The sequence below is a fragment of the Melanerpes formicivorus genome, unplaced genomic scaffold, assembly GCF_026170545.1.
Source record: "Melanerpes formicivorus ecotype bairdi unplaced genomic scaffold, bMelFor1.0.p_v2 SCAF_28, whole genome shotgun sequence".
NCBI lineage: Eukaryota > Metazoa > Chordata > Aves > Piciformes > Picidae > Melanerpes > Melanerpes formicivorus.
Genome location: NW_027142380.1, coordinates 8,876,634 through 8,903,998, shown reverse-complemented (window position 1 = coordinate 8,903,998; position 27,365 = coordinate 8,876,634). Strand labels below are relative to the sequence as shown.

At 44.0% G+C, this 27,365-nt stretch overlaps 1 protein-coding gene across 9 annotated transcripts in view; it reads right to left on the bottom strand.

The window, feature by feature from the left end:
* Positions 1–27,365, bottom strand: part of CHL1 (cell adhesion molecule L1 like) — a 177,899-nt gene that overhangs the window by 98,409 nt on the left and 52,125 nt on the right. The window contains exon 1 of one of the 9 annotated variants that reach the window (XM_068154382.1): positions 24,687–24,871. The exons of the other annotated variants lie outside the window; for them this stretch is intronic. The gene's annotated coding sequence lies outside the window, so the exon portion shown is untranslated. Of the gene's footprint in view, positions 1–24,686; positions 24,872–27,365 lie in introns of those variants that run through there. 9 annotated transcript variants of the gene reach the window in all.

Below are 27,365 nucleotides of genomic sequence, written 5' to 3'. Positions count from 1 at the left end.
AAGGGAGCAAAGGATGAGGTTGAAGGGCAGAGGGCTGTGAAGATGCACAGGACTTGGGGTGTGAAAAGAGATGGAGAGAGAGAGAAAGACTTCAGGCAAAACCCCCCCACACACAAACAAACAAAAAAATAACGGCAGCAAGAGAAGTATCTGAGGAAATTAGACCAGACCCCAACAAGCTTGGTACAGCTACGTGGAGTCTGAAGCAGCTGTTAGATGTAGATGAGTGAGCAGATTTTGGGAGAGGGCCAGACTAGCAGGGAATGCAGATGAGCCAGGGACCAGTACCGTTCAGAGACAGGCAAGGCTGGGGAAAATCTGTGAGGCTGGAGCATAACTGACTGGGGATGACATGAAAGAGGAGACTGGGGCTCAAAGCCCCGAGCAGGGAGCTGCAGCTCCCGCGGTGGTGACGGCAGTCTGCAGGGATGGGAGAGAGAAGCAGCTCACTGAGGCAGAGCACAGCAGTCAGCCCTCATTCGACAGAGTGTTTCAAACCTGCCTGAGCTCTCTGTGCTGAGAGACACAGAGGGAGTTTATTTCAAAAAGAAAGACTAATGGCACTGAGCAAATTTTAATGTTTTATATATAAATGAGATACAGGAAGCCAGACAAGACTGTGGAAGCGATTCTGTTCCATCAGTAAAATGGCACAAGAGGACTCTCTGCTCAATCCAATCTACACCAGACTGCATCCTTTGAGGTCAGGATAGATGCTCCTGACTGATATCACCTTCACTGGCAGCAAAAATCTGATCTTCTGTTTCTATGGGAAACCTATTAAATTCCCCTCATGCACTAGAACTTTCCCCTGGTATTACAGCTCACAGAAGCAACTGGTAAAGAGCTGGGGCTGCTTTCTGTTACCAGCATCAGGAAAAGCTCTTTTTTGGGGGGGATTTATTAACATTATTTCTTTATTTAAGAAACATGATCAAATATCTGCAATTCAGATTGTTCCTGAGAGAAGCAGAAAGGAGCAAGTAATCCTAAGTCACTCTGCTTTCCTATGATCCACTCACCAATAAACGCCAGTTCATCAGCACTCTCCTGAGCATCAGGCAGGTAAATGCAAGCTGACAACACACACAGATCAATCAAAGCAGTGGAGAAATCAGGGACAGCCTCAGAGCCATAATAAAATGCCTTTTATGTTCAGGAGTAGCCAGAAAATTAAGACAAAAATAAAGAAGAGCCAAATCGTCAGGTGGACTCCCACCTCTAATAGACCTCACCTGTCAGGCTGGAAGCACTGAAGCCAAAACAAATTCCCTCATTGGGAGGTGCTGCCTTTGGCAGCTGCTAATCCAGGTAAACCTTAAATTTGGTCTGCTTTTTTCTTTTGTAATAGTGTCTCTAATTTTGCAACTTCTGCTTTATTAGAGGGAAAGTTCTTCTCATTCTCCACTTGTCTAAGGTTTAAATAGGCTCACACAAGGGTTATTGGGCATAAGGAATACTGCTCTCACGCCTCAGAGAAATCGGTGTTTTCAACAAATACTTTGAGCCTCTATAATCCTGGACAAGTTTGGGCATCTCAAGCATTTGGGAGTGGCTCTCACTAGCTGCAAAATCAGCTCTGGGGCTGCCACCAGCAAGCTGCAGGCCCACAGAAGCCATCCCAGGCTGTTATCTCTAGCTATGTTTCTCGCCCTCAAAAAAGGGACAATCCAGGACTCCAGAAAACAACCAGACTGGTGCACCATCCACCTTATCTGGTTTTAGACCTAGTGGACTGCTCTATAGACAGGACTGGCATTGCGGAACGTGTCGCAGTACCAAGCAGGCTGAGCCTAATGTAATGCTGGCGTTAAGGTGCCAGGTCAGCAGTCTATAAAAGAGATGAAGGTGAAGCATCCATCCTGAAACACTCAGCTCAAACACACACCCTCACTCTGGGGCTAACCAGCATAATTGGGAAGCCTTTCAGCAGCAATTTAGCAATGAATAGTCAGGAGGGTGGCTTCAGGTTTCATTAGGTAGTTGGCACTACCTCTGCTCCAGACTTCACAGAGATCAGGAGATGACATGTAACCTACAGAGAGGAATGACACCAGCTCCATCCCAAAGCCACCCCAGCTTCCCTACAGGCAACAGAGCCTACTGCGGGTGCCTGGATCTCAGGGTGACCCCCAGCCCATATATTACCACTCAAACAGGTCTGCCTGCAAGTGTTTCAGTAATCCTGAACTGCAAAAAGGCTTAAAATATCTGTCAGTCACAGCTGCCTCCCTGCTGGCCTCCCTGCAGCCCTCACAACCTTGCTGGGAGCACCGCTATTGAGATCGCCAGTGCTGCCAATGTGCTGCAGCAAATTAAACCCCAGCCGTGGAAACAATAGCTATTACAGAGTGTGCAACCAGCAGGAGATGGGATGAATGTTTGTAATTCCAGCAAAGAACATGGTTTTTTTAAAAATGCCTTTAGTCTCATCCATACTTCTGTAATATTTTGCTGCCTATTAGTTGCACATTAGCTGATCTCCAGAGGTCCTTTCCAGCCCATCTTGTTCTGTGATGCTGTGATTATAGCCAGGCTATTATTTTTGAAGCAGGGCCTGATGTGACAGGACAAGGGGGGGACACTCTAAAGCTAAAAGAGGGAGATTTAGACTAGAGAGAAGGAAGAGATTTTGTATACTGAGGGTGGTGAAACACTGGCCCAGGTTGCCCAGAGAGGTGGAATAGGTCCTCTTCCTAGAAACCTTCCAGGTCAGGTTGGACAGGGCTCTGAGCAATCTGCTCTAGCTGCCAGCAGGTGAAGGGAGGCTCTCCTGACCCTCTGCTTTACTCTAGTGAGGCTGCACCTAGAATATTGTGTCCAGTTCTGGGTTCCCCAGTTCAAGGGAGACAGGAAACTACTGGACTGGAGAGTCCCATGGAGGGCCATGAAGGCATCTAGGGAACTGAAGCATCTAACAAGAGGAGGCAGAGACCTGGAGCTGTTTAGCCTTGATTAAAAATGACCAAGAGGGGATCTTATCAATGCATATAAATATCTAAAGGTTGGGGGTCATGAGAATGGGCCCAGATTCTTTTCAATGGTGAGCAGTGATAGGACAAGAGGCAAAAGGTGCAAACCAGAACACAGTAAGTTTCACTTGAAATTAAGAAGAAACTTCTTTACTTGGAAGGTGCTGGAGCCCTGGATCAGGCTGTCCAGAGAGATTGTGGAGTCTCCTTTCCTGGAGACTTTTAAAACCCACCTGGACACAATATTGGGTAACCTGACCTAGGTGTATCTAGGTCCTTTCCAATCCCTATCATTCTATGATTCTAAGGTGTCCCTGCTCATTGCAGGTAGGTTGAAATAGATGACCTTTAAAAGGTCCCTTTCAACACCAACCATTCTATGATGATTCTACTGAGGCACAAACTTTAAGAGTATAATGTCAAGCTATGTGCAAACTCCTACAGGATAAAGTCAAGCCATGTGGGTAGACTCAAGTAAACATTTGTAGTGATTATATGCCCAGGAGATTTCATAACATGATAGAATTAACAAGCAGCTCAGTAAATTATATATCAGAACATCTGCAGTTGCTCCATCTCCAGCAAAGAGCTCGGCTTCCTTACAGCAGCTCTGACATGACATGTCAGCGCGTGCTGCAAACCTGTCAGGCACTTATTGTGCATTCACATTACTTACCAGCTTAGCTCAGAATGTTTCCTTTCAAAGAATGAAAGTGTCTTGCACTTTCAGAAAGAATACACAATCCCAACTAGTGAAAAGAGGCAATTTTCTCTGCAGCTGTTCATCTGGAGCATGCTGTCTCCAGCGAAACTCCATCCCAGGCTGCCCAAAGAGGTGGCAGATGCCCCATCCCTGGAAATGCAAAGGTCAGTGTGGTGTGTTGAAATTTCCCCCTCCCCAACATTAACATTGCCAGATCAGCTCAGGTGGAAGCAAATGAAAGCTGTATTTACAGGCAAACTACAATCTACAATGGAATGCAATGAATATGTACAAAACAGACAGGATTTACAATATTTACAATCAATAAACAGCACAAGGGCCCCCCCTGGTCAGAGACCAGTTTCTTCTTTTCTGCCCCTCCCTGTACAAAAGAGAGAAGAGAAAGGAGTAAAGGAAGTTGCTGTTAGACTTTACCAAAACAATGCAGCCAAAGTCAAGCAGAAGCAAGGTAGTATCTCTCCAGAGCCAAGAAGCTAGCAGAGAAGACATTGTTTTGGTAAAACTAGTGTAAGTGCCTTATCTCTCCAAAGGTATTGTTTAGATTTATTGTTATTTTTCACACCCAGTAGTGATTTATTTACATTTTACTACTTTACTGCTCAAGATCTGTGACAAATTTCAAAGGCATAACCTAAAACCACCACAGTCAGGTTGGTTGGGGCTCTGAGCAACCTAATCTAGTTGATGTCCCTGCTCAACTATAATGAGTTGAGGCAAACCTCCTCCCCACCATGCGCAGAAATGACGACTCAAACAGATTGCAAAAATGATGGAAAGTTTAAATAGAAAACAGTGAGTGCATGCAGAGAATTAGAAACACAGTGACAAGAAGAAACCCCAAAACAGACCCAGAGAGATCACATCCCCACCTGAGGGTGCACCCAAAACCCCCAGGGCTCCTCCTTCACCCCCCCACCCCCCCCCCACTGCTAGGCTAGTCTCAGCTGGCCAGATCTGAGACTGCTCATCCCCCCATGGCCTTGGGCCCATGGCCGGGAGATCTCTGCCCCAGTTACCAGGTGGTGGAGGGGAAGGAAAGAGGAAGTGCTAGACCCTGCCGTGAACCTTATAGTGGTGCAAGAGATCATGGTAGGAAATAACCTAATTTCCTGTGTCCACCCACTGGGCTGGACTTCTGGACACAGGAAACACCCCTGTAGCAGAGGGCACCCAGCCCAAACTACGACAGGAGCCACCCCTTATTTCATACCATAATCCCTGCACCCAAACACATCATCAAATCAGAAGAACTTCTGATGACATGTCCGGCGAAGTCCGTGTCTTCATCTGGGCGTCCACCCAAACAATCTCTCATTCAGGCTCAAGTGTCTGTCCATTCCAGTTCTTCTTCCTTCATCCAATGGAACCTCCCAGCAATGCAGAGCTCATTCTCCTGCAGTGCAAGTTCTCCATGGATTCGTTGGGCATCCTGGTCACCTGGAAAAGCCTCACGACTTCTCAGCCAAGCCTTTATTTTTCACCTATGTTCACTCGGCGGCATATTCTCCACCCCTGGGGCAGGCCAGTCAAAACAATCCAACTCCACAACTGCCTTTTTCAATCCATCCAGGGTGCCGCAACCAACCGCTTCCATCCGTGGTCCAAAACCACACGGATGCATGTCTGAGGCACTCCGCCCCCCACTAGGCGTACCTGTACCGAGATATGACAGCATCCATAGGGAGGACCACATGGCTCAGTTGGTAGGGCATGAGACTCTGAGTGTTGAGATTGTGGGTTCGAGCCTGCAATGGGCAGTGATGTCCTTCTTTTTATACCCTGGCTGGGCAGGGAGGGGGGAGTGGAACAGACTCAGCTTTCCCAGGGGGAAGCGCCCTGCAGGGAGGGTAAAGTACCCGCAAGCCCTCCACCCTGCTTTGTTGTTTTTGTTTTCAGAAAAGGGCATTAACCCACCACATCACCACAGGGGGCTTGGGCTAGATGACCTTTAAAAGGTCCCTTCCAACACAAACTATTCTATGATCCCCACTCCTGATGATTTGCACCAGAAATCGTTTCCACTTTTCCTTCCCTCCAGAGAAACTGTTGGCAGGGACTAGCTTGATACAAAGGAGATGATCAGTCCCAATTCCAAACGGGTGGCTTGAAGCATTGAAATGCTAGATGGATCAGCTAAGCAGGGAGATGCAGGCTGCCTGCTGAGAGAAGCAGCGTGCCCAGCCAGCGGGAGCAAGGTTCTTGCTGGAGACATATGTTACTAAAGCGCTCAGGCTGGCACAAAGCTCATTAAGCCCCTGACAATCATTTTGATAAAGCAGGAGCCAAAAGCTACTGCTCCTCCTGTTGAAAACTTAAAGGAACAAGAATGGATCAAAAGCTTTCCAATAAAGAAAGATGCAGATTCTTTTAAGTATCTCTTTACAGATTGCTGCAAGGACAGCAAGGTTACCACTCAAAGCGGTTCCAAACCGTCAGCTCGGTGAGGTGTTTGTGCAGGGCAATAACCTGCACCAAGCAGCTGCTGTATTTTAGCTCTGGGGTGAGTGCCCTTTGCTGAAGTGATTTCCTATGAACCCCACATCATCTGTCAGGCCCCTACCTGAAAAGTGTAACACACTTAAAGAAGTCACAGATTCGTCACCAGCTAATGCAGTTTTCTGAGTGACACAACAAAAGGAGACCATGTTCAGGCGTCAGCTTCTTTCACATTTCACCTCAGTCTCAAGCAGAATATTTGTTGCCTTACACACATCCATGGGGCTCCAGGCAGGAGATGCTACCCCATTCCAACCTTTCCATGGATGAGCTGAGCCACAGCCTTGGCTTTGCACCAGCTGACCTCTAAAACTCCAGAACAAAAAGAGGGAGAAACAGGCAGGGGTGTGGGCAAGCTGCAACAACAGTGAGCTCCTTTCTGACACAGGAATTTATCTATTCATTAATTTAATTTTCCTGGCAAATCTGATCCTGCTTCTAATCCTTTTTGGCTGTGCTGGAAGTGCATCAAGAACAGAATGGACCTTATCACTTGTGTATTGTTTTTCTTTTACTAAATGACTAATTTATGCTGCGCAGCCTCTAATATCACAGCCATCTGCCAAAAGGTGTACAAACCATCTAGATCATAGCAGAGCCTATTAATATGCATTAAAAGTCACATTACAGTTGACACAAGCCATTTCTGTACATGAATATGAAAAATATGACTATTATATTTAAAACTTCCAACCAATCATGCATCAGTGATTTTCTCACCCCGAGTTCATAATTGAAACCTTTAAATGTTTCATGGCAGCCTCATCAGACCAAAAATTTTTGATGGCTGTAGAGCTGAGACAGCCCGTTATGGCAACAACAAGGAAGAGAAAACAGAAAACAAGTAGGAATTTGTTCTTGGAAGGTGGGGGGGGACAGGGAGGGAGAAATGGAACACACAAGAAAAAATAAAAGAGTAACTATTAAATTCTTTCTATATCAAAATAAAGTAATACAAAGAATAATTCTAAAGGAAGCAGGTGCACACCATTTCTTTGTTTCATAGGATAATGGTCATACTAAGGGATAACAGAAATCTGTCCAAAAGGGCACCAATGCCCAGCAGACAGAGCAGCTTTGACAGATGATGTGCACAGAACAGACAGAGCAGAGGTGACTTTTATGCAAACCTCTGCCCAGAACAGGTCCAGTCCTGGCAAAAGCAGCCTAGATATCAGGTCTGATGCAGTTCACCAGTACAAGCTTTGCTGCCTAGATACCAGCTGTGATGCAGTTCACCAGTACAAGCTTTGCCTGCCTAGATATCATGTCTGATGCAGTTCACCAGTACAAGCTTTGCTGCCTAGATATCATGTCTGATGCAGTTCACCAGTACAAGCTTTGCCTACCTAGATATCATGTCTGATGCAGTTCACCAGTACAAGCTTTGCCTACCTAGATATCATGTCTGATGCAGTTCACCATTACAAGCTTTGCCTTCTGCAGAGTGCAGGAAGCATTCTTTAATTTGCATTTTACTCATAGTTTTAGGGGCTTTTACTCAGCAGAGCTTATTTAAAAACCTTGAGACTCAACAACCTGGAACCTCTAAAGCCCAGAGCAGAAGCGCAAGCTCCCAACTCTCTGCAGAAGCAGTTCCCTTCAGGACACCCAGTCCTGTAGGCATTTGACATGATTAAGACCAACATTTCAAGGGATTTTGATATTCTGCTCATATTAATACCATAAGCAATCTGTGTGCCCAATCTCTCAGGGTAATTTGAAAATCCCAGAGTGGGTCTTTAGTTTTCTTTCTTTGGTCTGTGTATGCTCCCCAAGCACTGAGGAAGCAGATCTCCTGACGAAAGCATTTATTAAACTTGCAGAGCTGTCTTTTTTTTTTCCCATCCCTGTGTTACTTTGTGTGAATGTTAATCACAGTCATTATGCAGTTTATTGTCTGTTAAATGCTCACCTTGGTTCCCACACACACCCCACAAAGAAAAAAAACAATAAAGGAAAGAAAGAAGGTAATATTAAAACAAGTCTGGAGAGAAAGTGAAGAGCACAAGCCCCAAACTGAAGACCCACTGGTAAAGAATTATTTCCAGAGATTCAGTTGCCTTCCCCACTTGCCCCTACTCTTCATTACCAAACTCTTCCAACCCCCTCTTCAAATAGTTGCCTTCAAAAGCAACACTAAAGAGAAGAAAAATAGCTCAGCAAGGGTATGAGGGTTTTGGTGGGTGTAGTATCTCATTCTTTCTGTATTATTTGAGCATGTTTGCAGGCTTCTGATGCTCCCCACTGCATCAAACATCCACACCTAGGTATACAGGGACGAAAGCTACACCTTGATTACTGTGTTCAGTTTTGGGCCCCTTACTACCAAAAAGAGCATTGAGGTGCTGGAGGGGGTCCAGAGAAGGGCAACAAATCTGCTGAAGGGTCTGGAGAACCGATGTGAAGTGAGGGAACTGGGGTTGTTTAGCTTAGAGAAAAGGGAGGCCTCTTCTTGGTAACAAGTGATAGGATGAGAGGAAATGGCCTCAGGGGAACAGGTGAAAGATTCTCAAAAACTAGATGAGACTCCCCAGGGAGGCTGTGGAATCCCCATCCCTGGAGATGTTTAAAAGGTGCAGAGAGACATGGTTTAGCACCAGACCTGGTAGGTAGAGAATGGTTGGACTTGCTGATCGTAAAAGTCTCTCCCAACCAAAATAATTCCAGGAATACAGGTAGGCATATAGGCATGAACAGGAAAAAGTGACCAAAGTGGACAGCAACAACTTCCTTCACTTTCACTTGTCCTCACCAGAAAGATTTCATTTCAGCTGTCAAAAGCAGTGAGGTAAGCTGATCCTTGCTAATGAGCCTCCACCCTCTCTCAATCAGCACCACTTCTAAGGTAAGAGGACAACACCTAACCCAAGGAAAGTCAGTGAATTTAAGCTAGAAGAGCCGTCATAAGCAGCTCTCTTGATTCACAGTTCATAGCATACTCAAATGCAAACACAGCTCTTGCAGCTAGGGCCCCTGTGCCACTGCTTTCAAACGGGAACACGGCTCTTGCAGCAATCGCCCCTTTGCCACTGCTCTCAAATGGGAACACGGTTCTTGCAGCTAGGGCCCCTTTGCTACTGCTCTCAAATGGGAACACGGCTCTTGCAGCAATCGCCCCTTTGCCACTGCTCTCAAATGGGAACACGGCTCTTGCAGCAAGGGCCCCTTTGCCACTGCTCTCAAACGGGAACACGGCTCTTGCAGCAAGGGCCCCTTTGCTACTGCTACCCCTCTCTAAAGGAGTATTTCCTCAAGAAGTGATGTGCAGGAGAGTTTCTCTCTATCCAAGTTTGCCTCTTTGACTTTTCAAGTCTTTTCTGTGATTAGCAAGGCTCTCTGCAGCACGAGCACAGGTCTTTTGAACTTCTTGTCCTCATAAAAGAATACTTCTTTCATCTCACCTCCATGGGATGTCAGAAAAGAACCAAGTGCATTGCAGTGAAAATCATAACCCATTAAAAAAAAAAAAAAAACAAGAATAAAAAGACACACAAATGAACAGGGAACTTCCCTCCCAGTAATTCTGTATTGATGTGACATACAGCAACCCTCTCTGTATGCGATACTGAGCTCTGAAGAATTTAAATCATTCTCCATGTTATCCCACCCTGTGCATGCTGGCAGAGCCCCAGGCGGCCTGCAGCTCCCCCCACACCTCTCCAGCCACATCCAGCAAGCACTGGAATACAAATCTGAGGGATTCCTGTTCACAATCTACTGAGAAAGAGGCTGACACATTTGAATAGTGCAGTGTGTGCACAGAAACAGTCTGTGGGGGCCTGAAACTGCTCTCCATCCATGCATCTTAAAAGCAGAAGAGATAAGCACCTCAACCTCAAAGGAGGAAATGTTCTTTGTTTTTCTCCTTTTCCTTATGTTGGCTGTGATAAATCTGCCTCCTGTTTTAATGATCTCAGCAAGATCTTCTAGGGAGGACTTGCATCCTGGTTTAGAGAGGCTTCAAAATCCAATGCAGATGATTAAGTAAATGATACAAGTAATTAAAAGATTCTATTAATCTAATTACCATTTAAATCTTCTTTGTATTAGATATCCCAATCTGAGTATCTTCTTCTATACTATTCAACTAAGATTGCTAGCATGTAAGCCTCGTGCAAGCCTGTGGCACATTAAAGATAGAAAACCACATCTGTCTTTGTCTGCTGTTCACAAGTCTGCATGGCTGTAATTTTGGAATACATCAGCTTGAGCCACAGCCTCTCACACTGCTGCATCACAAGCAACCTGATGCTCAGAGGCTTTACTCCTCCTGAGACCTGAACTTTCTCCTAACATTGACTTGATGTGAAGATGACCTGGAGAACTTGCCAAGTTTCAGGACTGAAATAGACTCATTGCTATGAAAATAAAATAAAGCTATCTGCAGGTGTAAACACGATATGAAAAGTGCAGAGGGCTGGGAAAAGGAAGGTCAAGAAAGATGAGAGAGGTGATTGCCTCCTGTGACCTAACAGACATTGCCCTCAGCAAACAAACAACCAAACTAATACAAACATATTAACTGCAGTCATGATTTACAAATACAATACATGATAAAACTGGAAGCATCCAACTTTTTACACTGTCAGTTGAAGCAATTTCTAGGACTGAAATAAGGCAAGAAAACTAATTCTAAATGGACATGCACTACAGAACCTTTGGAGAAGCAGGTGGAGCAATCAAGAGACAACCCTTTGTAAGTTCAGCATGTACACCCTCTCTTTAAAGATCATACACCTGAAGGAGCATCATCATCTGGACTTGATTTTCTTTCATTGAAGGCTTCAATGACTGCCAGTCTGACTACCCTGACAGAAACAGAGTTATCACCATTGCTGTGGTGCAGAATTGTACAAGAGGCACTTTGGGCTCTACTACAAGAAGGATATTGAGTTGCTGGAGTGCATCCAAAGAAGGACAATGAAAGATCCAGAAAATAAGTCTTATATAGATTGGCTGAGGGAAACAGGGTTTAGTCTGGAGAAAAGGAGGGTGAGGGGAGACTTTCTTGCTATCTACAGCTTCCTGAAAGGAGGCTGGTGCCAGGTGGGGGTTGATCTCTTCTCCCAAGTAAGAAGTGATAGGACAAGAGGAAATGGCCTCAAGTTGCACCAGGAGAGGCTTAGATTGGACATGAGGAACAATTTCTTCCCAAAAGGGTTGCCAAGCATTGGAACAGGCTGCCTAGCTCAGTAGTGGAGTCTCCAGTCTTGAAGTGATTTAAAATCCATGTAGATGTGGTGCTGAGGGACATGGTTTCATGATGACCTTTCAGTGCTGGGTTAACAGTTGGACTTGATGATCTTCAAGTTCTCTTCCAGCTTAAATGATTCCATGACTCTATGGCACTGCACTAACAGAGCTGGGGAAAAAATCACACATGCCAAAAATCCCCTGTGCTCACTGCTGGGGCCAAGTTACTCTTGCTTTCTTGTACAGGGGAGCAGCAGTAAAGCAACAGCCTCTGAATTCTCAAAAGAAAGAAAAACAAACAAAACACATCAAAACCCAAACAAACAAACAAAAACACCCAAACAAACAAAACAACAAGCAAAACAACAACAAAAAGCCAAACAACAAAACCAAACCCTAAAAGCAATTCCTTTTGAATGCATTTTATTGCAGACCTTGAGGTTCTTTCCCCTGAATGCTTGCAAAAATGTTCCTAACGCGTAGGGAATACTTTTCAGCATCTTGGAATCACAAACCAGAGGCTGATGTTGAAGTGGGTTACAGATATCCATTTTATCAGGAGGCAGACTTGAATTTATCCCCAGTATGCCTCCAGACAGACAGATTAAAATTAATCACAGTATCACCTATCAGAATAATGTTTAAATATTAACATCATTCATCCCCGAGTCCACTTAAATTATTAACACTTGATTATCTATTAATTGATTGTATTATTTTTTCATCAAGTGCTGGAGTTTCTCTCTAGGACTACTGCTATTCCAGCTCCTTTCCACAACCCATGGTCCTGCTCCTGGCAGGACACAACACCCAGTAGTGAGACCTTAGCATCTCTATTTCATCTGTCTTGAAATCTGGACTTGTGAGGAAGTCCATTTGTATATATAAAAAAAATACCTTCCATTCTAAGGTTGTATCACCAACTGATGATTTCATTTTATTTCAAAATCCAGACCATCACAGGACAGCAATCACCTCACAGTGCCTGCTGTATTGGGGACCTGCCATTGTACAAGCTTTACAGTTTGCTTTTCTTGGTAGCAAAATATTTAATCACACAGAAAGCAAAATCTGCAGTTCCTGTCAGGGGAGACCAAGAATTCTCTTTAACCTAGATGTGAAGAACTTGCTCCCAGATAAAGCTTCAGTGCAACACATTGCATTTAGATGATTAAAATGAAACAGTTATTCTCCCAGGATCCTGGGAACATTCCATTCTGCAGTCCAAAAGGAATTAACCAAAAAGAACAATGAAGAATTTCATGGCATTAAGGACAAGGACAGTGATGACAGAGCAACAGCCTGCTCATTCAGCATTGAGGACCATGCTGATGTCGAGCAGAGAGAGGGACCCACAAGCAGGACCTGCACTCACTGGTAGCTCTAGCTTTCAGATGACAGCAAAGGTGGCATTGTGCTCTACCAGCTGCAAACTCAGTGCTTAGATCCACAGGATACAACTTGTATGACAAGCAGCTTGAGTTACAGACTCACTTATCCCATTACTGATAATTACTGGTTAGTCATAATAAATAAAATCAACTTTTGTACCATTTTCTGCCCCCCGCCCATCTAACACCCCTCTGTTTTCAATAGTGATTTTTTCCATTGCTGTTTATCTTCATCACACAACTCACACCATATTTACAGGGATATGCAATGACTTTCACAACTAATCACAGAATGGGGAGGGTTGGAAGGGACCTCTGCACATTGTCTGGTCCAGCTGCCCTGCTAAGGGCACCCTCACCCACAGCACATTGCCCAGGATCACAATGTCCAGAATCTCTCCAGAGAAGATTCTACAACCTCTCTGGGCAGCCTGTTTCAGGGCACTGGCACCCTCACAGCAATGTTTTCCTTTGTGTTCACGTGGAACCATCTGGGTGCCCATTTCTTCTTGTCCTGTCACTGGACACCACTGAAAAAGAGTCTGGCCCCATCTTCTTGCCCCCCAGCCTTCAGCTATTGCTGAACATTGAGCAGATCCCCCCGGGTCTGCTCTTCTCCAGACTAAAAGGCCCCAGGTCTCTCATCCTTTCCTCCTCACAGAGGTGCTCCAATCCCCTCAGGATCTTTGCAGCCTCCAGTAGTTCCCTATGACAACAATATTCTGGTTATGGTATTTGGTTATCATGGTGGTTTTTTTGGTGTTAACTGAGAGGATTTGGTTATGACTGGGTTCTAAGTGGGGCTGTGACAAAAAGATGACTTCATATGCAGATTATACTCCTGTGGAATGCAGCACAAAAATGCATCAGGCATTCAAATGCAATTTTTATGTAAAATACTGGGATTTAAAGCCAACAAGCAGTCAATGTTTTCAGCACAACGACTTAGAAACAGACGCAAACATATCGTAGCGGAACAGAACCAGATCTGTAGGCCAGAATCTAGGATTGAAAGTTGTGTGAAAGCTGGTCTGGAAGGATAAAGGGATAAGAGAACTAATCAGACACTAAAAGGGGATGAAAAGTCAAAAGAGCACACAAAGAGCTTTTAGAAAGAAACTGCAAAGCTGGTCCCTCTCACCATAGCTGCTGTCATAGACTTATAGAATTGTTAGAGTTGGAAGGGATCTCAAGGATCATCCAGTTCCAAACACCCTGCCATGGGCAGGGACACCTCACACTAGATCAGGTTGCCCAGAGCCACATCCAGCCTGGCTGCAAAAACCTCCAGGGATGAGGCTTCCACCACCTCCCTGGGCAACCTGTGCCAGTGTCTCCCCACCCTCATGGGGAAGAAATTCTTCCTAACAGCCAATCTGAATCTACCCATTTCTAGTTTTGCTCCATTGCCCCCAGTCCTATCACTCCCTGACACCCTAAAAAGTCCCTCCCCAGCTTTCTTGCAGGCCCCCTTAAGATACTGTAAGGTCACAATTAGGTCTCTTCAGAGCCTTCTCTTCTCCAGACTGAATAGCCCAAACCCCCTCAGTCTGTTCTCATAGCAGAGCAGCTCCAGCCCTCTAATCATCCTCATGGCCCTTCTCTGGACACCTTCCAGCACCTCCAGATCCTTCCTGTAACAGGGGCTCCAGAACTGGACACAGTACCCCAGGTGGGATCTCACCAGAGGAGTAGAGAGGGAGAATCACCTCCCTCAACCTGCTAGCTGTGCTTCTGTTGATGCAGCCCAGGATGTGATTGGCTTTCTGTGCTGCAAGTGCTCACTGCTGGCTCATATTGAGCTTCTCATCCACCAGCACCCCCAGATCCTTTCCTTCAGGGCTGCTCTCAATCCAGTCCCTGCCCAGCCTATACTGGTGCTTGCGATTGCCCTGATCCAGATGCAGGACCTTGCATTCGGTCTTGTTGAACCTCATGAGGTTCTCGCAGGCATGTCATTATATCAGGAACTCCCTGGCCATGGCAAATCCTCCTGGCACACTGCCCAGTCCTCCTTTTTCTCCATCTAACATGACCATTCTCTATATCACACATTTGACACAGACTGAAAAAGCAGTTCTCAAGGACTGCTCCAGCTTTAGGGAGAGGGTAGCCCGAAGCCAAGAGCACACCAGAAGTTAGCTAAGGTTCATGACACACATGATCATCCATCCATCAGGACACACGATTGCATGTCAGACAGCCAGGAGCTGCTGAGGAATGAAATGGGCCAGAAGCAACACTCGGATGACCTCTACACTCAAATTGAGCCAGCACAAGTAGAGAGCTCAGAGAAGCCTTTGAGTTACAGCATATTAAAGGCTTGCCCAACCTGAAGTAATAAGAAATAATGAATATTTAACTTCCAGATCATATTAAAAATCCTATTAATGTTTTATTTTGCCATCCATAATGAAACTAGACATTAGCCCAGTGATTCCTAATGATATATACAATGCACTGGCAAAATGGCTGGACCTAAACAAAGGTTCTCCATGGTTAAGGCATCCAGGAGCAGGCAGCTGAGGTCCATATCAGCCTGCACTTTGACTCTGCCAGCTCCATACACAAACAAGAGCTTCTCCTGCACTCAATTAAGGGTTTATGAGGGCAGAACATCAGCTCAAAAAAGGATAATGTGGATGACGAATCTCAAATCTCACTCTGTAATTGCAGATTTGTGCTTGGCCAAATCATCTTGGGGCTTTTAATTAAGGAGATGGTGTTGGACTAGAGGTAGAAATCCAGATTCCAGGTCTGAAAGACTTTGCATCTGATCTTACTGACAGACCTCCTTCTTCTTTCATTTTGTAGACACCTCATACTAGAAGTTTCTGAAGATGAGATCTGCTTGCAGTGAGAATCCTCCCTGGCCCTTCCATATGTTACACACAGCTATACTAACAATACATGGCTTGGAAATGCTACTTAAGCCTTATTTTGAGCTGCATTTGTTCCAAATTTGCCAGGAAATCCAAGCTTTTAAATACAAACAAAAGGATGCTTCAATCAGCCCTGTACCAGTTCATAAGTTGTTAGCATTACATGTGTTGAGTTGTCTTTACAACAACCTGACCATCAGGCATTCAGGACTTCCCAAACAGATCACTAAGCTCATAAATACAACACAAGCCTGTGGTCAGCATTTCTGGATGTATTTAAAGGTCGTTTAGATTTGGTTACTGGGGATATGGTTTAGGGATGAACTTTTTAGGGTAGGGTTAATGGTTGGACTTGATGATCCCAAGGGTCTTTTCCAACCTGAATGATTCTGTTAGTTTTTCCCCCCTGCCATAACTGTTACATAGAGGTGTGCCAGAACTGTGATCCTGTGAAAAATGATGAATTCAGGTGCACAAAAGCTAGATAATATGAGAATGCATCCAGTATTCAGCAAGGTGAAGTTACTGGAATTCACCATTTGGCAAGAGCTGAGTAGGGGACACCATCTGCCCGTGCCCATGCCAAGGTCACACTGATAGCATCGATGCCTGACTCAGCGCCACCTCCCTCCTCCACGGCACAACTCCTCATCCCTCTCCACCTTCTTGTGGGCTTCTCTGAATTCTCCTGGTCAAAGGCAGCAAAAGTGCTCACAATTTCTTACTCCTCTAGTGCTTTTCCTTTTGTCATTCCATCAGGACCCAGGCAAAAATGTGACTTGTCCCTGGAGAATGAACCTGGCTTGCTGAAAATGCTGGGCAGCGTGGATAAGCAAGCCTGGGGCGTATGTCTGAATTTCAGATTACAACCACTTTGCTAACTTGGGTTCAGCTAATAAAAGCTTTGCTGCAGCACAATTCCCAGCTAGACTTCAATCATTTATTCCATGACAGGACCTACAAGTGCAGATCTAGTTTGCATAGACTATTACTTATCAAGAGCATTTAGTACTAAGACCCTCTGGAGAGTGTATTATGAAAGATTATGGACTAATTTGACCAAAGGCATCCCTGGAGAACATAATAATAGAATCATAGACTGGTTTGGGTTGGAATAGACTTTTAAAGGTCACCTAATCCAACCCCCCTGAAGTCATCAGGGATATCCCCAGCTACCTCAGACTGCTCAGAGCCCCATCAAGCCTGACCTTGACTATCTCCAGGGATGAGGCCTCCACCACCAACCTGGGCAACCTGTTCCTGTGTTCTGCTACCCTCATAGCAAATAACTTCTTCCTAATGCCCAATATATATTTGCCCTTCTCTAGTCCAAATCCTTTGGACTTCATCTTATTGCTGCATGCCTTTGTAAACAGTCCCTCCCCAGCTTTCTTGTAGGCCCCCTTCAGGTACAGAAAGGCCACTAAAAGGCCTCCCTGGAGTCTTAGCTTCTCCAGGCTGGACAGCTCCAGCTAGGGCTTCAGTGCAGAAGACATGACTGCTGCTATAGTAACCTTTCCGTACTTAAAGAGGCTGTAAAAGACTAAATCTTATCTCTCTTGATGTGAATCAACAAAGATAAAAATCACCTTTACTCCTTGCCCAGACAATAGCTGCCAAGGGAGAGGATAGTGAGCAGACGTCACTGGATGGCGACTCTCTGGCATGTGCATAGACAAGGTCGTCTCTACCCATCAGCTACCCCAGAAAGGGAGGATGGTGCAAAGGACAATGGATTCACCACCTAGACACATACCTTAAAGTCTGTATAAAAGATCTGAGCAATGCCTGCACTGAAGAAGAAAAATGGAGAAAGCACAAGGAGAGAAAAGGACAAACATCACCATGTAGCCTGGAAGCAGCAGAGCAGGAGGAACCCTCTCTCCATGTCCTAAGTTCCACCTCATGGAGCTGAAGAGGCTGCTTAGAGAAGGACTTGAACTTGGACTTTGGGATCTCTCCCTTTCCTCCTCCAGTGGAGGATAGCACAGGATGACATCTCCTCCACACCAAAGTGGCAGCATCCTTCCAGACCCAAACCATCTTAGGGGGTGGTAACATAATTCCTTTCCTTTTCTTTCTCCCTCTTCTCTCTCTGTTTTTTCCCTCTCTCTCTCTCTCTCTCGTCTTCTGTTGCATCCACTTTATTCTGTTAACAAATAGCCTCAGGGCTGTTGGTATTTTGGCCTGGTTTGCACCTCTAATTTCATAACACAGGAATATTCAAAAGATCTAAGTCTCTTTCCCTCTCTGGACCCATACAGTGGCCTATCAGAATGATGACTCTTTTTTGTTTCCCCTCATTTCAGGAGGAGTGATGGGTTTAAACTAAAAGAGGGAGATTCAGACTAGAGAGAGAAGGAAGACATTTTACACAGCTGGAGTGGTGAGACACTGGCTGTGGTTGCCCAGAGAGGTGGTAGAAGCCCCATCCCCAGAACCACTCCAGGTCAGGTTCGTTGGGGCTCTGAGCAACCTGCGGCAGTTGCAAATGTTTCTGCTCACTGTAGTAGTGTTGGACTAAATGATCTTTAAAGGTCACTCCCAACCTAAACCAGTCTGTGATTCTATGATACAGCCAAAGACAGGAGTCAAGGGAGACTGGTGAAAGGGTTAAAGCTTTCTGCTTTGGATTCTCTACAGACTAAACTTGTCACCAACCCCTAATGATTCAAATTTATTGACAATAATGCACTAGTGAGTCAATATTTGCACAACATAGTTTGAAATATTTCTTCTAGAACTGCTTGAATCTCATGTTTTAATGCTAAACCACCTTTATTTCATAACATATCAGTAATTTAATTAATATTTCATGCTTATTACCTAGACTTCCTCATAATCAACTCCCAAACCCAACTTACACAGGACTCTGGTTATGCTGCTTAATCATCCCTTTTGCTATCTGTAGTGCATCTCTAGTTTGCAATGGATTTACATCAAGCTAATTTGTTTCTGTTATCATGCATGGACTTCTATTGTAAATTAAATAAGAAAAATAAGTGTCTCATAAAAATAAGTGTCTCTGCAAATGGGATGGTTATTTCCTTTCCATCTTCTCATGCCCTTGCCGTGTAGGTATAAAGTGCAGAGGAAAAGCAGGTTTTCAACACCAAGTTTTTCAATTTGATCTAAATTAAGCCCCATGTCCAATTTGATAACAAATCACCGGCATCTAAGTGTTCACACCAGGTAAATGCTGCAGGACTGCAATTACTTACCTAAAAATATCACAACATAATAATGTTAACTGATGCTTCAGCACTGATATTTGATTTTTTTTTGACCATCCTACACACAGAATACATCTGATGCATCTGTATGTGATTGTTCTCTTTGCCCTGAGGCTAGAAATTAAAGGGCCAATCTTTCAAACTATTCCTTCCCATTATAAAGGTTTCTACTGGGAAAATGGAACACTTGCTTTCTCATTTGAAGATGTTAGAATTCAAGCCACAAAGCTAATAAGTATGTCTTGAATTCACTTATTCTCTGGAAATAACACCTTGGTTTGTACTGCAACACACAGCAGCCCCAAATTGCTCATGGCTTCAGGAAGTTAAGCTGCTAAACTTCAAAGGACTCTTCCATAGCAAGAATCATGAAACAATCATTTTAGTGGTTTTTTTTTTTTCCCCTATAGCCTTCCCACCTGCAAAAGAAGAGAAAACTATGGTTGGACACATTTCATTCATATTCCCAGGCACTCTGATATAAACAAAGCACATTCAGATTTATTTAACAGGTCTAAAACTGAATCAAGTCACCTCTCTGGAGTCCAGGAACATCCTTCAAACCTTCCTTCCTGGGGAAGAGTTGGTGATCAACGCACACTCCTTTACAGGAATCAACTCTGAAAACTGGGCTAAGCTTTTTCTTACTTACAGAGCAAATCTGGGGCATAATTTCCACCAGGACTGGTCAGCTTCACTCTAAAAATATCACCATTTGCACATATTATGCACAGAGCTCCAGTAACTTGGACATAACTTGATAGGTTGGACTCGATGACCTCAAAGGGTCTCTTCCAACCTGGTTAATTCTATTCTACTCCATCAACTCAGACAGCCAAGCTCAATACCCCCAAATTCCTCACCCAACACACATAACTGCCTTTTCTTTAGCAGGCTGCAGCAGCTGTTCCAGCACACTGGGGAAAAAATTGAGATGATCTCACCTAACCATAGCTTTTTCTGCATGGCTACATGTGGAAAAATGTCTTTAAAGGATTATCAAGCCCTGGAACAGGCTGCCCACGGCAGTCAGTCCCTAGCCTTGGAAGGATGGAAAAGATGTGTAAATGTGGTGCCAAGGGACATGGTTTAGTGGTGACCTGGCAGTGCCAAGGTAATGGTTGGACTGGATGATACTGAAGGTATCTTCCAACCAGACCAGTTCTTTGATTCCATATTCAATGGGCTCTGTGCACAGCTTGCAGTGAAGGAAGGAGAAGCCTATGGTTTCAGTCACTGCTTTCATCAAATATGAGTTTTTTTCAAATGCAAAACCTGTACAAGGAGGCTTAAAGCTTGCTTTCTGGAAGCAGTAGTGCAAAAAAATCCTCCTCACACCAATGCTCATGGAAAAGAAGGTGAATACTTTTAGGAGAAAAAAAAATAATCAAATTCCAAGTCACTGAATTTGTCACTCATCTTTTGTTGTGAGTTGCCCAGCAATAGGCCTGGTTCTCCCCAGATAAACAGAAAATAAAAATATTTGATTTAATGGCACAAATATGTTTCCATTAATATGAAAATCTAAAAATGCCAGCATGGAGCAGTTTGGAACTGGTTTTACCCTTCTTGAATCTTCTTGTCTAAATGGAGAGATGTCGGCAGACACACTCAGCAGCCAGGGAAGCTGGAAGGCTCACTAAGCCACGCTTAAACAAGGAGAACAAGGAAAATTGACTGTTTTCCAGGATCATTAAATTAAAACTTAATTACAGAATTCAGGTTTATCTGTGTCATCCAATGTCACAATACTTCAAGACAGATGATGAGAGGAGAAGGTAAAAAAATCCCCAACAACTGCATTTAGCGTCACAGGAGTACCTGCATTATTCATCACCAGTTGTGCAATGACAGCTCCAAAATAATTAGTATTACTCATGTTAAGTTATGCAATTCCCCTGCTCAAAAGAGGAGCTGTAAAGAAATGCAAACTAATTCTATACCACTCACGCTCTGCTGCTGGTGCAAAGCCACCTTGGACCGACACTGTCTCCAGTACCATCCTGAAACCTGTGTTGGATGGAAAGCTACAGCAGATAAAGACTCCACCTTTGAGAAAGGAGCAAGGCCAAACCACATTAATACCATATAGAGCCCCCAAAAAACCCCAAAACCCAATGCAGTTATCAAAACAGAAAAGATACTAATTCCAAATTCAGGAGTGTATCTTACAGCTTAGTTAAACCTCTGACCTTACCTTGAAAACAAACCAAACAAACACAAAAAAGGCCAACCAACCAAAAAAAACCCCAAGAAGCAAATCATAATGTCTTTCTTCCTTGATATTTAAACCTCAAAAACTACAGTGTCTTAGAATAAGACCATCACTGTCTCTTTTCCTTCTGAAGGCAACCAATGGACACACACGCCCACTAGTTAATGCATGCATTAAACCCAGCAGAACAGAGCTGGTCACCACCATGAGCAGCACCAGAATGCAGGAGTCCTGCACCCCTCCAGGGGAACCTCAGGGCAGGCAAAATCTCTCACTAAACCCTTTATTTAGCAGACATAGAATCATGGACTGGTTTGGGTTGGAAGGGACATTTAAAGTTCATCTAGTCCAACCCCATGCACTGAGCAGGGACATCTACAACTAGAACAGGTTGCTCACAGACCCCAACAACCTGACCTGGAATGGTTCACAGAATGTTAGAGGTTGGAAGGAACCTCCAGAGATCATTGAGTCTAACCCCCCTGCCAAAAGCAAGATCACCCAGGGTAGTCTGCACAGGAATGAATCCAGGGAGATTTTGAAAGTCTCCAGAGGAGACTCCACCACCTCTCTGGGCAAGCACTCTGTCACCCTTGCTGTAATGAAGATTCTCCTCACGTTGAGATGAAACCTTGTCTGTTCAAGGGTGTATCCCTTGGCTTATTACTGCACACCACTGAGAAGAGATTGGCCTCCTCCACTTGACACCCACCCCTCAGATATACATTTATTTTCCCCAGCTACTTTTCCTTCAGCTGCCATAGATATGAACATTTTCTCACAGCTTAGCAGCAAGACAGATTTCCGATTCATCTCCAGATACAAGCCCTGAAGCATTACTGAATGAGTTCTCCTGGAGAAAGTATTTACCTGAGGCACAAGTCACTCTGCCTGGGCTTTGTAAAGGAAAACATTGGTTTACCATTGCAAAACACACACCTGTGGAACACACACAGACATGCTCTACATAAAGGCCTGAATTTCAGGGTGGAGGTAGACAAGATATTTTAGCAGAGACAAAAGGAGTCAATAGCTAAAATTAGAATTGATTCTGTGATTAGTAAACAGAATATTCTTCATCTTTCCCAAGGGCAAATAAGGCCAAACTTTGAATAGGAGAAATGTCGCAGTGTATTTCACAATCATCCCTGTCAGCAGATGAAACTAAAACTGATTTTCTACACAGTTATTCTCTACTGGCACTCCCAACAATGTGGATCATATCCATCCACATCCATTTTACCCAAGACACTCTCTTACTGCCACCCAAATATGTGCCTGCATGAACTCAGGGATTTTGTCCCCCTGGCTCAGATTGGGTGAAATGAGAATTTTATTTGTTCTTCTCATGCCTGAGAAGAGAGCTCATTCAGATTTGTTTGCTGGTATGTCAACTTGAATTTGTACTTTGATGTTTATGAGAATAACTATTATTGTTTTCTTTTCAGGTGCATATTTCAACCCTCCTCAGTTTCAACCACTGCTAAGTTTCAACCTCTCAATTTCTCCTCCTCAATCCTTCCTTCTTCTTCTTTCCACCTGTCCCACACAAACTTCTTAACATGAATTTTTTTCCAGTAAGAGGCATAAACTATGTATATTTTAAGTTCTTTTATTCTGAGCTTTCATAACAACAAGCTAGGGACACAGTGTAATCAAATGTGGTATCTCTACAAGCACCTCTGTCTGAAAAGGTAACTTACATTTACTTACTGTCCATACAGAGCTAGAAGTAGAGTGACCACTAAGGTAGCATAAAACTCAGGAAGAGATTCGCATTGAGAATCATTAAGGTTGGAAAAGCAGTCTAAGATCACCAAGCCTACTGACTTCAACACAGTTTGGATCCTTCCTCTGTAATGAAAAAGATCAGGTATCTGGAACACAAAAAGTGTTCCATCTGGGGTTGTTGAGCCTGGAGAAGAGAAGAGAAGACTTCAGGGAGATCTGTAAGCAGCCTTCGAGTACCTGAAGGGGGCTACAAGAAGGCTGGTGAGGAACTGTTTGCAAAGGCCTACACTGATAAGACAAGGGGCAATGGTTTGAAATGAGAGAAAAGTAGACTTAGATTGGATGTTATGAACAAGTTATTTACCATGAGGGTAGTGAAACACAGGAACAGGCTGCCCAGGGAGGTGGTTGAGGCCCCATCCCTGGAGATATTCAAGGTTAGGCATGACAATGCTCTGAGCAACCTGATTTAATGCATGTCCCTGCTCACTGCAAGTTTGGACTACATGACCTTTGGAATTACCTTCCAACCCAAACCATTCTATGATTCTACAAATTGCAAGAGGCTATTACACAGTTTTGATGAATCTGCAAAATCTGGAAGCACATGTAAGTGGATTTTTCCTCTTGCATTTTTCTCTGTAGGTTCAAAGAAGGAAAATTAATAATTGAACTTAGGAAGCAAAACTGTATCAGTACACCCTACCAAACAGAAAAGGTTCCTCAAATATGGATCAAAAGTTGTGGGGAAATAACCATGAAAGCAGCTGCCTTGACACACAGCTTCCTCCATTTGTTGAAAAGACAGAAAGAAGCTGGTTCCACTCAGGAGGCAAACAAAGGCTGTCAGTCCAAACCTATCATATCCCACAGCAGCTAAACAGAGAGCTCATTAGGTGAGAGTGTGCACACTCCTGGTGGCTTTACCTACCTGTGCCACCTTGAGATTGCTCAAGGTTGCAAGTGGTTGTAGCAGAATAAATACCTGACAAATGTGTAAAGGGATTTGCTTTTCAGCACCTGAAGTTAGTATTTTCTAAGAGAAGTTTCTACAGAGCACCTGAACTTGGGTTCATCAAAGCTAAAGCCTTTCAAACTAGAAATGTACCCTGTAAAGAAAATCTGGTGCATTTGCTCAGCAATCATCTGGCAAGGATCAAATTCTTCTATGACTAAGAAGAGAGAAATCTTAAATGGAATTATTCCAGAACAGGTTATTTTATGTGTGTGTTATCAAGCAAAAAAAAACTCTGATCACCCAAGAGTAAATTCAGATGTCTCAGCTTTGCAGCAGCTCAATATTTGTCACTTCAACTCTGGCTCAATGGCATGCTGAGTTACAAAGGGATATCAGGCATGGCTGTGCCCCAGGTAGTCTCTGCTTGCAGGGAAACAACAGTGAGAGATGAAAAAAGCAGGACTTATTGAGAGAGAGAAGAAAACAAGCACACACAAAACCCCCAAAAGAGCCCAAAAAACCTCTGGGCTAAGAGAGAAATTCAGAAATACTGACTTAGCAGAATAAAAAAACATCTGATCTTACACCAAGCTGTGCTTTAAACAAGGCTCTGTGATAGCAAACAGAGCAAAGGAAGACAGAGAAACAAGGATAGGTACAAAATATTAACTACAGTCCATGCATCAACAGGTCACAAACACTTCACCAAAGTGGCCTCACATATCACTGCGATGCCCAAACCCTGCTTCACACACCATAAACAGCACAATGGGACAAGACAACAGTATTTCACGTATGCTCCTTCCAGCTGCCCCCAGTGGTTAACCAGCCATTTCACACCCAAAACCTGCTTTAGGTCAGCTTTTAATCAACTCAGAAATTTCAAACCTTCTTAAGGGTAGCCTCTGTGTTCCTCCTCACTGCTCTGGATGGTTGTAGGTACCTCTGTGGCACCCCATTCCTCTTCTAGGTTGATGCTACCTCCCTTCCTTCTGCCTCACCAGGACGATGAGCTGCTGCTACAGCACTAGCTCTGCGACTCAGAAGAGCTCCTACAAGAAATCATGACTCTTTCAGAGAATTTAACCTGAAATGCTCTGCAGATGCAGTGAATGGCCATTTAAGTAGTGAGTCATCCTTCCTCAGATCCTTTTAAGGAACTTAGCTGGCACATTTTCAAGGGATATTTCTTAATACTTAGTTTTGTAATTTTCAGGGTGATACATCCCAGAGCTGGAAATACGAATCAGATGGCAGCAGCACCACATTTGTCAAGAGGAAAGCATTTAGTACTGTATTTTCCTATATGTAGCACTTGCAAAGCCTGATCTTAAAATATCTGGATTTGTCCTTCTGCCCTTTATGCAATGAATTCTGTTCAAAGAAGTCAGCTGAACTCAGCCAAGAAAGATTTTCAATTCCATCTTCCATTACAGCAGAGAAAATCATACATTAAATATTTTTAAAATGCATTCTCAAACATCCTGGGCTGCAGCAAAAGAAGAGCCAGCAGCTCAAGGGAGGTGATTCTCCCCATCTACTCCGCTCTGCTGAGACCCTACCTGGAGTACTGTGTCCAGTTCTGGAGCCTCTATTACAGGAAGGATCTGGAGGTGCTGGAACGTGTCCAAAGAAGGGCCACAAGGATGAGCAGAGGTCTGGAGCTGCTCTGCTCTGAGGACAGACTGAGGGAGTTGAGGCTGTTCAGTCTGGAGAAGAGAAGGCTCTGAGGAGACCTAATTGTGGCCTTCCAGTAACTGAAGGGGACTACAAGAAAGCTGGGGAGGGACTTTTTAGGGTGTCAGGGAGTGATAGGACTTGGGGGGGGAATGGAAAAAAAACTAGAAGTGGGTAGATTGAGATTGGATGTTAAGAAGAAGTTCTTCACTGTGAGGGTGGTGAGACACTGGCACAGGTTGCCCAGGGAGGAAGTGGAAGCCTCATCCCTGGAGGTATTTAAGACCAGGCTGGATGTGGCTCTGAACAACCTGCTGTAGTGTGAGGCGTCCCTGCCCATGGCAGGGGCATTGGAACTGGCTGATCCTTGAGGTCCCTTCCAACCCTAACAATTTTATGAGTCTGCTTTCTGCCTCTGATTGTCAAAGCAAGCTTGAGCTTTTCCAATGCCTTGCTGTTGTGTTTTTCTCAGTTACCCCCACCTATCACCTACACCTCCACCCACTTTCTAGGAGGGTTTCTAGGAGGCTCCATGTAATTACACTAGCTCCATCAGTAACTAAACCCACCTGAATATGATCACTTCCCACAAGTATGTACTACGCCATGATGGCCTCTAGCAGAGTTTTTCTAAGAACAATAAGAAAAGATCTCCTACAGTTCATTTCCCTACACTGAATATGTCCAGGCTGCAGACCTCTATTACAAAGATCACCAGGCTCCTTTCAGGGAGATCTCAAGATTTACCAGAAAACCCTCAACCAATTCAGGAGATGTGGCACCTTTCCTTATTAATTGCATTTTCAATCAGTGGATTATTTTTTGATTATTCTAAATTCTCTGATGATGCCAGCATGCACCTGCTCTTGAGACGTCATCAGACTGCTCTCTCTGCAACTGCCTGTTGAGATAATGCCTGGAGGTATTTTTAGCCCTCTCCTCCAACAGGCAATGTTTTGCAGATGGGTGAAAGAGGCAGTCTTAAAGATTAAAAAAACCCACCCAAACAACAAAACAACTGAGTCAGAGAAATCTGACAACTTCCCTAAAAGCAAGGATTTTGTCACTGGAAATAAGAAAAGGAGACCTGGTCTCAGTTCTTGCACTAAACCAAGGAAATGATGTTACCTAGTGCATCCTGATCACTACTTTGCACAGCTCAGCAGGGCACTGACCAACCACCTCCAGAAAAACAGGCAAAAATAAAATGAACATTTCATAATCATTTATTAATCTATAGTATGTTGTGACTATTTGTCGAGGAAATGAGGTGTGATGCCTACTCCTGAAAGTCTGAAGGGATTAATAATGTTATTAAATATTAGTGGTGCAAGGATGAACACCTTGTTGGTCCATGAAGAGCAGGATGCCAAGCTGTATTTTGGATGCCAGATTTCACCACCTGATAATATAAAACATAATATTAATTCTTTTCTATATAGAATATCCATCTATAAGCTGCAAAAAGGCACTGAACCAATCAAGAAGCTGAATCAATGGCATTAATTAGCGATTTTATGACTGAGAAGCTCTGTTCTTTGCAGGTCTAACAGTCTAGGATAAAACAATCTCTTACCCTTTTGTGCATACACAAAGGAAGTCCTGAATAAATCCAATTCCTCACACCTTTCATCTAAAGTATTATTCTCTGCTTCTTACTATTTTCACAGAAATATGATCCTTTTTATGGTGTATTTCTCATCAAGTGATGGCACAACACTCGTTTGCTGCCTCGTGGCAGCAAATTATCCTCCCAGCAGCAGCATCTGGGCTATGACTATCGACTGCTGTGGGATCCAGTGGGCACTTTGCCACCAAACACAGCATTAAATGACAGGTCACTTGTCTTGCAAGTCTGAGAATGACTTTGAACAGAAAATGGAGCAAAGG